The sequence below is a fragment of the Lithobates pipiens genome, unplaced genomic scaffold (assembly GCF_037356315.1).
Source record: "Lithobates pipiens isolate NorthernLeopardFrog02 unplaced genomic scaffold, aLitPip1_a1.2 Scaffold_18, whole genome shotgun sequence".
Taxonomy (NCBI): Eukaryota; Metazoa; Chordata; class Amphibia; order Anura; family Ranidae; genus Lithobates; species Lithobates pipiens.
This window is the reverse complement of record NW_027507758.1, coordinates 88758280-88770870: the sequence shown is the minus strand read 5'-3', so window position 1 is coordinate 88770870 and position 12591 is coordinate 88758280.

The following is a 12591-nucleotide window of genomic DNA, read 5'->3' as shown; positions in this document are numbered from 1 at the left end:
TGTGTAAATTTTACCTTGAGCTATGGATCTCTGTAAACAGCAGGATTTTGTTATTTCTGTTAAACAGACCCATGTAAAGGGGCTGTGATCTCCACCTGCTGGCTGGACAAAGTTCTACATAATACTCATAAGTAATATGACATATTTACCTAAAAAAAAAGTTTCTTAATGTTAATTTTTTTTTTTAGCCCTTACCATAATAAATAAAGAAAATATGTAAAAATCCACTGTGCTATACATTTCATTTATATAGCTACAATGTCACTGGTAACTGAACCCATTTTTTAAATTAAATTCAAACTGCGTTAGGTCAAATCTTCAAAGTCACAGGTAGAAATATGTAGTGAGCACCAAACTGTGCCTTTCAAGTCATTACCTCTGAAGATCCCTCAGAAACCTAAACCTCAGGGGAGGTCCATTAAGAAAATAAATTATTAATCATTAAGGTAGTTGATCACAAGGGTGGACTATTAGTGAGGTGTGGACGGTTTATTTCTGTATTTGAGCTAACTGGGCTTCTGGGCTCCTCTGGAGCTCTACAAATTATGTGACCATGCACACAGGACATTTACATCTGTTGGAGTCATAAGAGATTTAAAATTAAATCTCACATTAGTTCACATTAAATAGCGGTTTTAGGTTGACTGACCCTCTTAGTCCATCTGTATTCTAAAACAAAGGAGTACACTAAAGCAATTATATATTTTTAGAGAAATGAATTAGCTGTATGTAATACTATATGATTTTTAAAAGTTCTCGGTTTATTATGACAGACACTTTTTCAGGAAATTAGGGTTTAAAATAATCTCTAGTTTTGTATTTGTTCATCACTAAACACCTGGCTTTCAGCAAGGAATCTAGCAGACATCAAACAATGAACTATTGCTTTTATTGTTTCAGCCTTTCTCTTTGCCTTCCCTCCACCTCCCAGCTTGAGAAATAACAATTAAATTGCTAATGACATTGTGGGAGTTTTAACCTTGCATTGTATAGCAGAGTTCACACATCTGGGTGGGATATGGTAAGTTTGTCACCGGAAAATGTAAATGTTACCACCTCTAGTATGTATAGAGCCAAAAGCAAAAATGTATACCAGTCCTTGGATGTGGTGGCTGCATTCGTTTATTTTTTCCAGGCTTTTTTTCTTTTTTTTTCTACTGGCGATCCTGCCAGTAACACACTTCCTGTCCTAGGGTGACAACACTTCCTGAATCTATGTGAGAGCAGTTATCACTTAGGGCTGCTCTCCTGATTTAGACTACAAACTCCTCTTCCTTTCATCATCTTAACCACTTTAGGTCCACCCTGAAGAAGTTTTACTGCTACAGTTGTGTGCCATATCACGTATATATACATACAATATCTCACAAAAGTGAGTACACCCCTCACATATTTGTAAATATTTTATTATATCTTTTCATGTGACAACACTGAAGAAATGACACTTTGCTACAATGTAAAATAGTGAGTGTACAGCTTGTACTGCAGTACTGCAAATTTTACAACAGTGAAAATTTGCTGTCCCCTCAAAATAACTCAACACACAGCCATTAATGCAGGGGTCTCAAACTTGCGGCCCTCCAGCTGTTGCAAAACTACAAGTCCCATCATGCTTTTGCCTGTGGTAGTCATGCTTATAACCGTTAGCCTTGCAATGCCTCATGGGACTTGTAGTTTTGCAACAGCTGGAGGGCCACCAGTTTGAGATCCCTGCATTAATGTCTAAATCGCTGGCAACAAAAGTGGGATGAATTAGAGCATAGACTATGAGCCAGGCCTTCTCGTCCACATCAGTGCCTGACCTCACAAATGCGCTTCTGGAAGAATGGTCAAACATTCCCATAGACACATTCCTAAACCTTGTGGACAGCCTTCCCAAAAGAGTTGAATCTGTTATAAGTGCAAAGGGTGGGCCAACTCAATATTGAACCCTACAGACTAAGACTGGGATACCATTAAAGTTCCTATGTGTGTAAAGGCAAGTGTCCCAATACTTTTGGTAATATAGTGTATCTCACAAGAAGAAATTCTGACATTATGTAGCAGCATCTTCAATTTTATTTTTTTACTATCTTGTACAAAGGCTATTGACATCACCCTTGCAATGTACTTGTTATGTACATTTCCCTAAACGTCCAGACCTGATGGCCACTCAAGAACTGAAAGTAAATCTCCTCAACAAGAAGATGTTCTAGCCCTTCCCTGGTCTAGCCACAATTCAGGGTAACCTGTTCATTGCCCAGTATTATTTGCACCAGATAACTTGCTTCTCATTCTGCTGAAAACTTCTTCACACTCCCCTGCCACCAATTTCAGCTTATGGAGCCCTGTGGCATTGCTAGGTATGGGGGAATATGTGATTTTCTTCTCTTTCTCCTACATTGTGGAGCTGGGTGCCATATGGCCAATTTGACAGCTGAAGTACATTTAAATAGGGGAAGGGATTGCAGGAGCTTTAAAACAGAACAGATCAAGAACTTACACAGATTTTAGAGGTGTTTCCACCACTGGCAGAAAAAGTGGCAGGGGAGAAAATAGAAAGTAAGTAAAAGAGTCACTTCACACTTTTGTGTTGCAGCAACACACTGGTTACCATGCATTCCTATACCTAGGGCAGCCAATGGGAGACCATTGGTCCTCCTGTAGGGGGCCCGGGTACACAGGGAGGCAGTGGCGTAACTAGAACCTTCAGGGCCCTGATGCAAGAAACCATAAAGGGCCCCCCTGACCCCTGCCAGGGCCCTTTCCTCCGAGCCCAGTGGCAGAACAACTACAACTGGATCAGGTAGCAAGTGAATGGCTGCATATAAAGGGACCAATTCCTCCATCCCCCCCACGCTGGGTACTGCACTGTAGGGGGAGACAAAGACCACAGCACACACTGTGCTTTCACTTCAGGTCTAATCCACGTGACTAGCTCCCCACAGTGCCGATTTACAGTTCTGCTGAGGATCGGGGAGCTTGGTCTCAGCCGCCCTTGCTGCTCCTCCTATCGAGGTATACAGGAGGCCCTCAAGGGCTCTGTGCAGCACGGGGCCCAGTCGCCATGTCTCTCCCGCTGGCTTTCAGGTGCTGCAGGGAGAGACACAGGACATCATTCCTGTAATTGCTTCCCCCACACAGATTCCCCTCCCTGTTCTGCCTCCTTCTGATCTCCCCCCCGTGTGCCCCCTGTTACTGTGCTGGCCCCCACTTCCCACCCCTTCCCACGTCGTTGCCGCCTTCCCTGTTCCGCCAGCTGCAGTAGGTACAGGGCATGTGTCAGGATAGAGTGCGAAAGAAGGGGACGGTAAATGTATAATTTGCCAGCCCCTTCCTTTTTTGAATGGACAAAGTGAGTGATCAGTACTCATTCATACTATGAATAAACAGGGGCCCCTATCTTCTGTTTATCCATCTTCAGCATAGCTGAGGCTGAAGAGAAAGGAATTGAAGAATCTGTGTCCTCAATTACTTTCTCTGTCCCAAAGGTGAGATGTAAGGGGTCTGTTTAGTCCCCTGATATCTCACTTAAAAAAAAAAATGTAAAAAAAACTATTTAAAAATGTACAAAACAAAACAAATTGTAAAAAATTATTTTTAAAATTGAAAAAAAATGTTTTTTAAATTGAATTTTTTTTTTTTTAAATTGTTAAAAATAAAAAAAATATAAAAATAAAATAAGGGCTAATTCACACAGGTCTTCTGACCCATACAGGTCCTAAGTTGATAAGTGAACAGGTGTGGGTGAGTGACCCCGAATGCACACTTGTCAATGTTAGGGGACCATACACCTGCATCCACACACCTATCAAATGAGGACCTGAGGCTGTGATCATATAGCTGCTGCGTCGCTGTAGCGTTAGGCCTTATTCTCACGAGGCGGATCCACTTCCACGGAGTCCGCCTCTGTCTGCCAGCTCAGCGGAAGATCTCTCCGTTGATCTCCACTGAGCCAGCAGATGACAGATCCCTCCCTGCTCAGTGACTTGTCGAGCGCCGCTAGTTTCTATGGAGAGATGAAAATCCCCCCCTCCTGCCACTCTCTGTTGCCCATCCACCGCTTACCGGTGCCATTGGCAGTGCCAGAGGCGAGCGGATGTTGCTCCTTCCTTGGCATGGAGATGAGTGAGGGGAAGATGGCCCGTTGCAGGCTGGAAGCGACGTCAAAACGTCACTTCCACCCATAGCTCTTAAAGGGACATTTTTTTTTAAAGTTTTAAATTACTTTTTTTTTTATTGCATTTTTTGTGTAAATATGAGATCTGAGGTCTTTTTGACCCCAGATCTCACATTAAGAGGTCCTGTCATGTTTTTTTTTTCTTTAGAACAGTGTAAAAAAATAAATAAATAAATAAAAGGTAAAATAAATAAGATTTTTTTCTTTTTTAAATGGGCCCCATCCTGCCGGGCTTGTGTGCAGAAGTGATCGCATACGTGAAAACGGTGTTCAAACCACACATGTGAGGTATCACCATGATCGGTAGAGAACGAGCAATAATTCTAGCCCAAGATCTCCTCTATAACTCAAAACATGCAACCTGTAGAATTTCTTAAACATCGCTTATTAAGATTTTAAAGGGTAAAAGTTAGTCACCATTCCACAAGTCGGAGCAATTTTGAAGCGTGACATGTTGGGTATCAATTTACTCGGCATAACATTATTTTTCACAATATAAAAAAAAATTTGGCTAACTTTACTGTTGTCTTATTTTTTAATTAAAAAAAGTGTATTTTTTCTCAAAAAAAGTGTGCTTGTAAGACCTCTGCGTAAATACGGTGTGACAGAAAGTATTGCAATGACCGCCATTTTATTCTCTAAGTAATTTTCTAGCAAAAATAAAAATGTTCTTGCTTGGAAGGTCCCCCACGGTGGTGTCACACAATGTCAAGGGACTGAATATTCCTGAGAAGCGTTCTGCCCTTCTGAGGGAACTTGAAAAAGGTAGGCCCAAAATTGTTTTCTTACAGGAAACACATTTTAAGACTAACCACATCCCCAAACTGACGGATTCCCTTTTTACGGAAGCCCACCATGCCACAAACGACATCTCCAAGTCCAAGGGGGTGTCCATCCTACTTAGCAGAGAGGCTTCTTTTGAAGTCACAGACAAGCTGGTGGACGCCGGGGGTAGATATATTTTTATTAAGGGTGAATGTATGGGAGTGCCCACCACACTGGCCAATGTCTACTTCCCCAATTCAGGCCATTTGACTTTTTGTCAAAGAGTAGTAAGGGAGTTGGAGGGATTTAGTGTAGGTCGCCTCGTTCTTGGCGGTGGTTTTAACATTCCTCTAAATCCCCTAGTTGATACTTCCACCGGGAAAACCTATATAACCTTTAGAATACTCAAGAGAATTAAAACACTTCTACACTCCCTAGACTTAGTGGACACGTGGCGCTTCTTGCACCCGGACGACAAAGATTACTCATTTTACTCAATCCCCCACAACCGACACTCCAGGATTGACTATTTGTTCGTGTCCCGGAGAGACCTCCACCTGGTTAAGGAGGCCTGTATAGGGATTCAGACCATTTCGGACCATGCCCCCATTTCTACATGCCTGATCTTAACAGAAGCGAACAGGGGCAAAGGCACATGGCGACTGAACTCCTCCCTCATATGAGACCCGGCGTTACTACCTGAGCTTAATGCTAAACTAACTGAGTTCTTCAGTCATAATGTGACGCCGGGAATGGACCCCTTGACGATTTGGGAAACCCACAAGTGTTATATGAGGGGAGAGTTCATCAGGCTGGGCGCCCGAAAGAAGAGAGAACGGGACAATGACATACTGAAAATGACACAGACGATCAAACACCTAGAAACTCTGAATAAACAGACCTTGTCTGTACAATCAGCGACTGCCCTTCTTGACACGAGAAAGGCCCTTAAACTGATTCTGGACTCCAAGACTAGACGCATTCTATATTTTAAAAACAAATTGTACTACGAGCAGGGGGACAAAACGGGGCGTTTCCTTGCTAGAGCTCTGAAAGGGTCACGGCTAGGTACCACCATATCGGGTATCCGTAATGCTGGGGGCCCCATAGATAGGACCAGCGAAGATATAGCCCGTCATTTCCAGGAGTTTTACTCCAACCTCTACAATCTCCCACCCCAACATAGACCTCAGGATGTGCAGGGAGACAGATTACAGGCAATTAGGGACTACCTCGGGCGTTCTGGCATCCCATCGCTCCAAGCAGAAGTTAGCGATTCCTTAAACCACCCTATCACCTCATTAGAACTCAAACTTGCAATCAAGGACCTTAAGCCGGGCAAGAGCCCAGGTCCTGACGGGCTCACGGCCATATATTATCAGACTTTTCTTGATAAATTGGAAACGCACCTTGGGGCAGCCTTGAACTCTCTTTCGAAGCCGCGCCAAGTCCCCTCTGAGTTTCTATCAGCCTAAATCACTGTCGTACCCAAACCAGGGAAGGACCCCCTACACTGCGCCAATTACAGGCCTATATCTCTCCTAAACATTGATGCTAAACTACTAGCTAAAATTATTTCCAACAGGCTAAAACCTCTACTACATGATTTGATAGGTCCGAAACCAGGCGGGTTTCATGCCTGGGAGGGAGGCGAGAGATAATGTCACCAAAGTGTTGAATTTAATCCACGTTTCTGGAGAACGTGGGATTGAGGGCCTTCTCCTGTCAACGGACGCAGAGAAGGCCTTCAATCGCGTGGCATGGGATTACATGTTTGAAACGTGCAGGCACGTGGGATTAGGCCTCGAAATGATGTCTTGGATAATGTCCCTTTACCAGAACCCATCGGCACAGCCATGGGCGTCCGCAGAACTTTTTTCAAGGGGGGGCATAATTTTAGGGTCACCCATGCGCCGCCCCTTTTCGACAATGTCATTATCAGATTATCATGGTCAGAGACTGCAGACTTAGTAAAATCCCTAGGATAGGTAATGGATAATGGCCAACAGGCCCTCTTACCAGACCCAGCGAAACAACACCAGTGATCCCTCCGGCTGGAAGATCGCTCACGCGCCACGGGGGCGACTCTGGTCAGTAGTGTAGCATGTATGTACCCTGGCAGTGACTCAGTCTTTCTCTCTCTGGTGGTGCTGGGCAGCATGGCTCTCTCTGGTGGTGCTGGACAGCATGGCTCTCTCTGGTGGCATGGGGCAGTGTAGTTCTCTCTCTGGTGGCGCTGGGCAGCGTGGCTCTCTCTCTCTGGCTTCTTCCCAGCACAATCCTTGTTCTTTTTCCTGTAGCACCCTCTCCCTCAGCTTTTTTCCCCAGGCTACAGTCTCTCAATCTCTCAATCAAGCTGTATCCTCCTCCCTGTGGAAAATGGGGCCACCAATCTTTGGGACTACATGTCCTATGATTCTCTCCTATCCTAGTTCTTTTGATTGGCCCTCAGTTATGGCCAATAGGGAAGGAACAGAGCAGGCAGGAACAGTTATGGCCAATAGGGAAGGAACAGAGTGGGCAGGAAGCTGGGCGAGGAACCTGATGAGAGCCGTCGTCTCTTCTCCCTGACAGGAGAAAGGAGGGGGTGACCGGGGAAAACCTGATAGCACAGCTGCCGAGTTCTCTGCTGGACTGAGCACGGAAAAGAGCCCGCAGTCACGCTACACTGATAGGGGGGCTTGGCAGAACCTTGATGGTGTCACCCCACTGGCGGGTTGCACATGGGTGTGGGATGCCCGCACCCCGATAGGGATGGAACTGTGTTGAATTTAAGATCTCATCCCTGATTCCAGGGGGGGGCACTTGACCCCCCTTGCCCCTACCTGCGGACGCCCATGGGCACAGCTAAAAATTAATGGCACCCTCTGGAATAAATTAGACATTCGCAACGGCACTAGGCAAGGCTGCCCCCTTTCACCCTTATTGTTTATCCTTACTTTAGAGCCCTTTATCCGCTGCGTGACAGCAAACGAGAACATAGGTGGCTACCAAGTGGGGGGAAGAGAGTACAAGGTTGCCGCGTTCGCGGATGATCTTATTTTTTTTTGACCAGGCCACACATCTCCATCCCTGCCCTCATGAAGGAATTTAAAACCTACGGGTTCATGTCAAACATGAAAATTAATTACACCAAATCGGAAGCGATGAACATCTCCCTCCCTGAGCACACTTTACAGTCCACACAAGCCAACAGCCCCTTTAAGTGGGAGACCCATGCTATCAAGTATTTGGGAGTGATGTTGACACCTAGGTTGTCGTCACTCTTTGCCCAAAATTTTCCCCCACTTCTTAAAATGATCGAAAAAGATCTCACTGGCTGGCACTCCAAATTTTTCTCCTGGTTTGGCAGGGCGGCCATATGTAAAATGACCGTCCTGCCAAAAAGTTTATATTTGCTACGCACTTTACCCATAAAGATACCACAAAGCTTTTTTAGGTCCCTTCAGACTGTCCAGATGCGCTTCATCTGGGCTCACAAACCTCCCCATATCAGATTCTCACTCTTAACGAGGGGCAAATTGGAGGGGGGATGGGCATTCCAGACTACGGTAGGTACTACCAAGCTTCGCACATTGCACGAGTGATCGATTGGCACTGTCATGCAGGGGTTAAGGATTGGATAATGATCGAACAAGAGCTTAGCCTGACCCCCCTGCGGTTCTCCCCCTGGATTCCCTTTGCTAGGCTACCCCGTAAAACAAAGGACCACCCGACAGTAGGCACCACATTAGGAATAATGCATCAAATCACGAAACAGAAGACGACAAATATGTTCACATCCCCTTTAAGCCCCTTAACACCTTTATGGGGCAATCCGGATTTCTTACCGGGAGTGGGGAACCATTCCCTATTCTCTGGGGAAGGAAGGCAGCCACTCCTAGCAGGTCAATGCTTCCATAACCAACAAATCAGGGATTTGACCAACTTACGAGAGGTGGGCAAACTACCCTCTCTGTCCTGGTGGACCTATTTCCAGGTTCGGGACTATGTATCCATGGGCACCCGCAGCAGAAACTTTTCCAGGGAACCCACAAAAGTAGAGGCATTGTGCTTAAAAGGAGAACAGGTCCCACGGACTACCTCAGTGGCCTACAAATGGTTGACTAATAGGAAGGCCCCGGACACAGGCAGTTTGAGGCAGAAATGGTTGGATGATTTGGGTATGACAATCACGGATGCTCAACGGAATCGAGCTTGTGCCCTGGCCCATAATGCAGGAAACCGCATATAAAATCTTGACGAACTGGTACGCAACACCGGCAAAACTGCACAAATGGTACCCGCAGACATCAGAGGCGTGCTGGCGATGTGGTGGGGAAAAGGGAACCTTAATTCATATCTGGTGGCAATGTGATCGCATTAGCGTGTTCTGGGATAGAGTGATAGAGCTGACACACAAAATTACAGAGACCAAGCTTAAACCTGATGCAGCCTGCTGCCTACTGCACATTTCAAACTTTTCGTTTAGGAAATATAAAAATTCACTCACCAGGCACCTTTTAAATGCGGCCAAATCTCTTATCCCAATATTATGGAAATCATCCCAGATCCCCACCACAAAAGACTGGCTACTGAAAATAGCCTACATCTGCGAGATGGAGGATACCAGGGCTCAAGCTGAAGAAAAAGTAGTCCGTTTCCATGCAACTTGGTCCCCATGGTTTGTCTTTAGGCATTCTTGTGATTATCAAAACCTGGTGCATCAATAATTTACTTCCCTGCTGGCTCCGATGGAGCCAGTAGGGGTTGAGCATCAATGCTGGAGGCTTGGGTGGCTCCCTGAATGAGACGTCCTTCCCGCCCTCCCCTTCATAATACCCTCCCTCACCTCCCCTTATGTCTTTTCTTGCCACTCCCTCTTTCTGCTCCTTTTTCATCTCTTTATCTAACCTGAATGTGTAAAATAAATTTAAAGTCTAAGAGCTGGGCTGCGGTGTTAGGCCAGGTTAGGCCACAAACCTGGCAGGATTTTTGATTCTTGCATATGATATAGATCCAAGGACCCCAGCCCACGGAAGAGCTTGGTATATCTCTGCCTTTTTGATTTATTGTTCTAATGACAGTCTCTGTACCATACATGCTGTACACATTATTGTTCTATTCAATTTGCTATGTACCTCAACTTTTCTAATAAACCTTTGAAAGTGAAAAAAATAAAAAAAATAAAAAAATGTTCTTAACTTAAACGACAAATCTCAAAAAGAGGCTCCGTCCTTAAGTGGTTAACTCAATAAAATTGTATCTTTTACAGGAATTTTGTAAGTTATCTTACCTTTGTGTCTGCTAATAATAATGTTAGTGTATTTTTTGTGAAAACATAGTTTTGATACATTTGGAAAAAGGTGGGTCCTGTTAGGTAGGCTGTACAGGGCCCCTTGATTTCTAACAGCAACCAGGCATGTACTGGCCATCGGGACTACTGGGAGTTTCCCGGTGGGCCGATGGCTCAGTGGGCCACTCTGATGTAAGGGGGCTGGTGATGGCACACTCTGATGTAAGGGGGCTGGTGATGGGACACTCTGATGTAAGGGGGTTGGTAATGGGACACTCTGATGTAAGGGGGTGCTGATGGGACACTCAAAATGTAAGTGTGCCGGTCTGGATGAAGTCCAGGGCCAAGTTTCTGTCCCAGTCCAGCCCTGACAGCAACCCTGCCTGCAACAGTCTGCCAAGAACCTGCTCCATGTGTGGTGCGTTGTGGTGCCATTCATTGTGAATTACACCAAGACACACTGTACGGTAGAGTGCCCTGCTCCATAATGCACAAACTATGTTAAAAAAAAGGGTAATGTGTGTTTTTTTTTATTTCTCAATGTACCTTAACAATGTATAGGCTTAATGCAATGCATTTCAGCACACAAAGTAGTGCACGCTAACATACCACAAGCGATGGATAAAGTGCAAATCAGCCCTCAGTAGTGCAGAATTCAAACTATCCTGTATCCAAGAAACCTATTTTTTTTCCTGGTTGGAAAACAGATGTTTGCTTTAAAAAAACACTTTGGCTGGAGTTCCATTTTAAGTCGTTCAAATAGGCAACCTGTATATCTCATTGCTTTCCTAGATTTACACTTACAGTTTTTCTATGCAACCTCATATACAAATGTATGTTGTATATGATAGTTGAACTTTGACTTAGAAAAGGGTTCATAAAACGTAAGCTAAACAATCAGTAAAGTACATTTTGTTTTTTCTCATGGCCAACGGCAGTTTCACACATTGACCTATTGTAGGTAACATGATAGGGAAGAAAACTATGAGTCCGTAGGTGGATTTCATTTCTTTAAAACAAATTTTATTATTATGCTTAAAGCGTTATTCCAGAATGCTGAGTATGTTTTTAAAAAAAATGCTGCATTAAAATATTTTCCTCTTTATAATTATTTACATTACTTTTTATTTAAAATGTTACTTTTATCGATATAGATTAATCCACTTTGCCTTCTTAGGTCTAGAGAAAGCCCTTGTTATCAAACCAGGGAGGTGAGAGGATTCATTCTGAACTAACCAAAGTTAGTTTACCAATCTCCTTATCTACTTCCCTCCCCAAGTAACCTCATGGGTTTAACCACTTAAGCCCCGGACCATTTGGCAGCCAAAGGACCCCTTTTTGCGATTCGGCACTGCGGCGCTTTAACTGACAATTGCGCCGTGGGATGTGGCTCCCAAACAAAATTGGTGTACTTTTTTCCCCACAAATAGAGCTTTCTTTTTGTGGTATTTGATCACCTCTGCTGTTTTATTTTATTTTTTGCGCTATAAACAGAAATAGAGAGACAATTTTGAAAAAAAAAATGCAATATTTTTTACTTTTTGCTATAATAAATATCCCCCAAAAATATATAAAAAAAAATTTTCCTCAATTTAGGCCGATACGTATTCTTCTACATATTTTTGGTAAAAAAAAACACAATAAGCGTTTATTGATTGGTTTGCGCAAAAGTTATAGCGTCTACAAAATAGGGGATAGTTTTATGGCATTTTTATTAATATTTTTTTTTTACTAGTAATGGCAGCGATCAGCAATTTTTATTGTGACTGCGACATTATGGCGGACACGTCAGACAATTTTGAAACATTTTTGGGACCATTGGCATTAATACAGCGATCAGTGCGATTAAAAATGCACTGATTACTGTAAAAATGTCACCGGCAGTGAAGGGGTTAACCACTAGGGGCAGTGTAGGGGTTAAGTGTGTGTGGTTTTTTTTACTGTAGGGGGGTCGTGGCTTGGCGTGTGATGTCACTGATCGTCTTTCCCTATAACAGGGAACAGACGATCAGTGACAGCCTCACTAAGAAGCACAGGGAGAGGTTTGTTTACACTTACCTCTCCTCGTTCTTCAGCTCTGTGGCCGGATCGCGGGACACCGGCAGCGATCGAGTCCGTGGGTCCTGCGGACACGGTCACAGAGCTCAGGACCGGGTCGCGAGTGCGCCGCCGGCGGCGCATGCGCGACCCACGAATGGGCACTTAAAGAGCAACGTAACTGTACGTGCTTGTGCCCAGCCATGCCATTTTGCCAATGTATATCGGCATAAACGGTGTATTACATGCTGTTCATACTCAATTAGTCATTATGAGATTTGTTTTCTGTATTCTGAAAAAATCCTGGTTTCTCAATCCTGGCTGGATAATGCACACTTCCGTGACACTAGGGGGC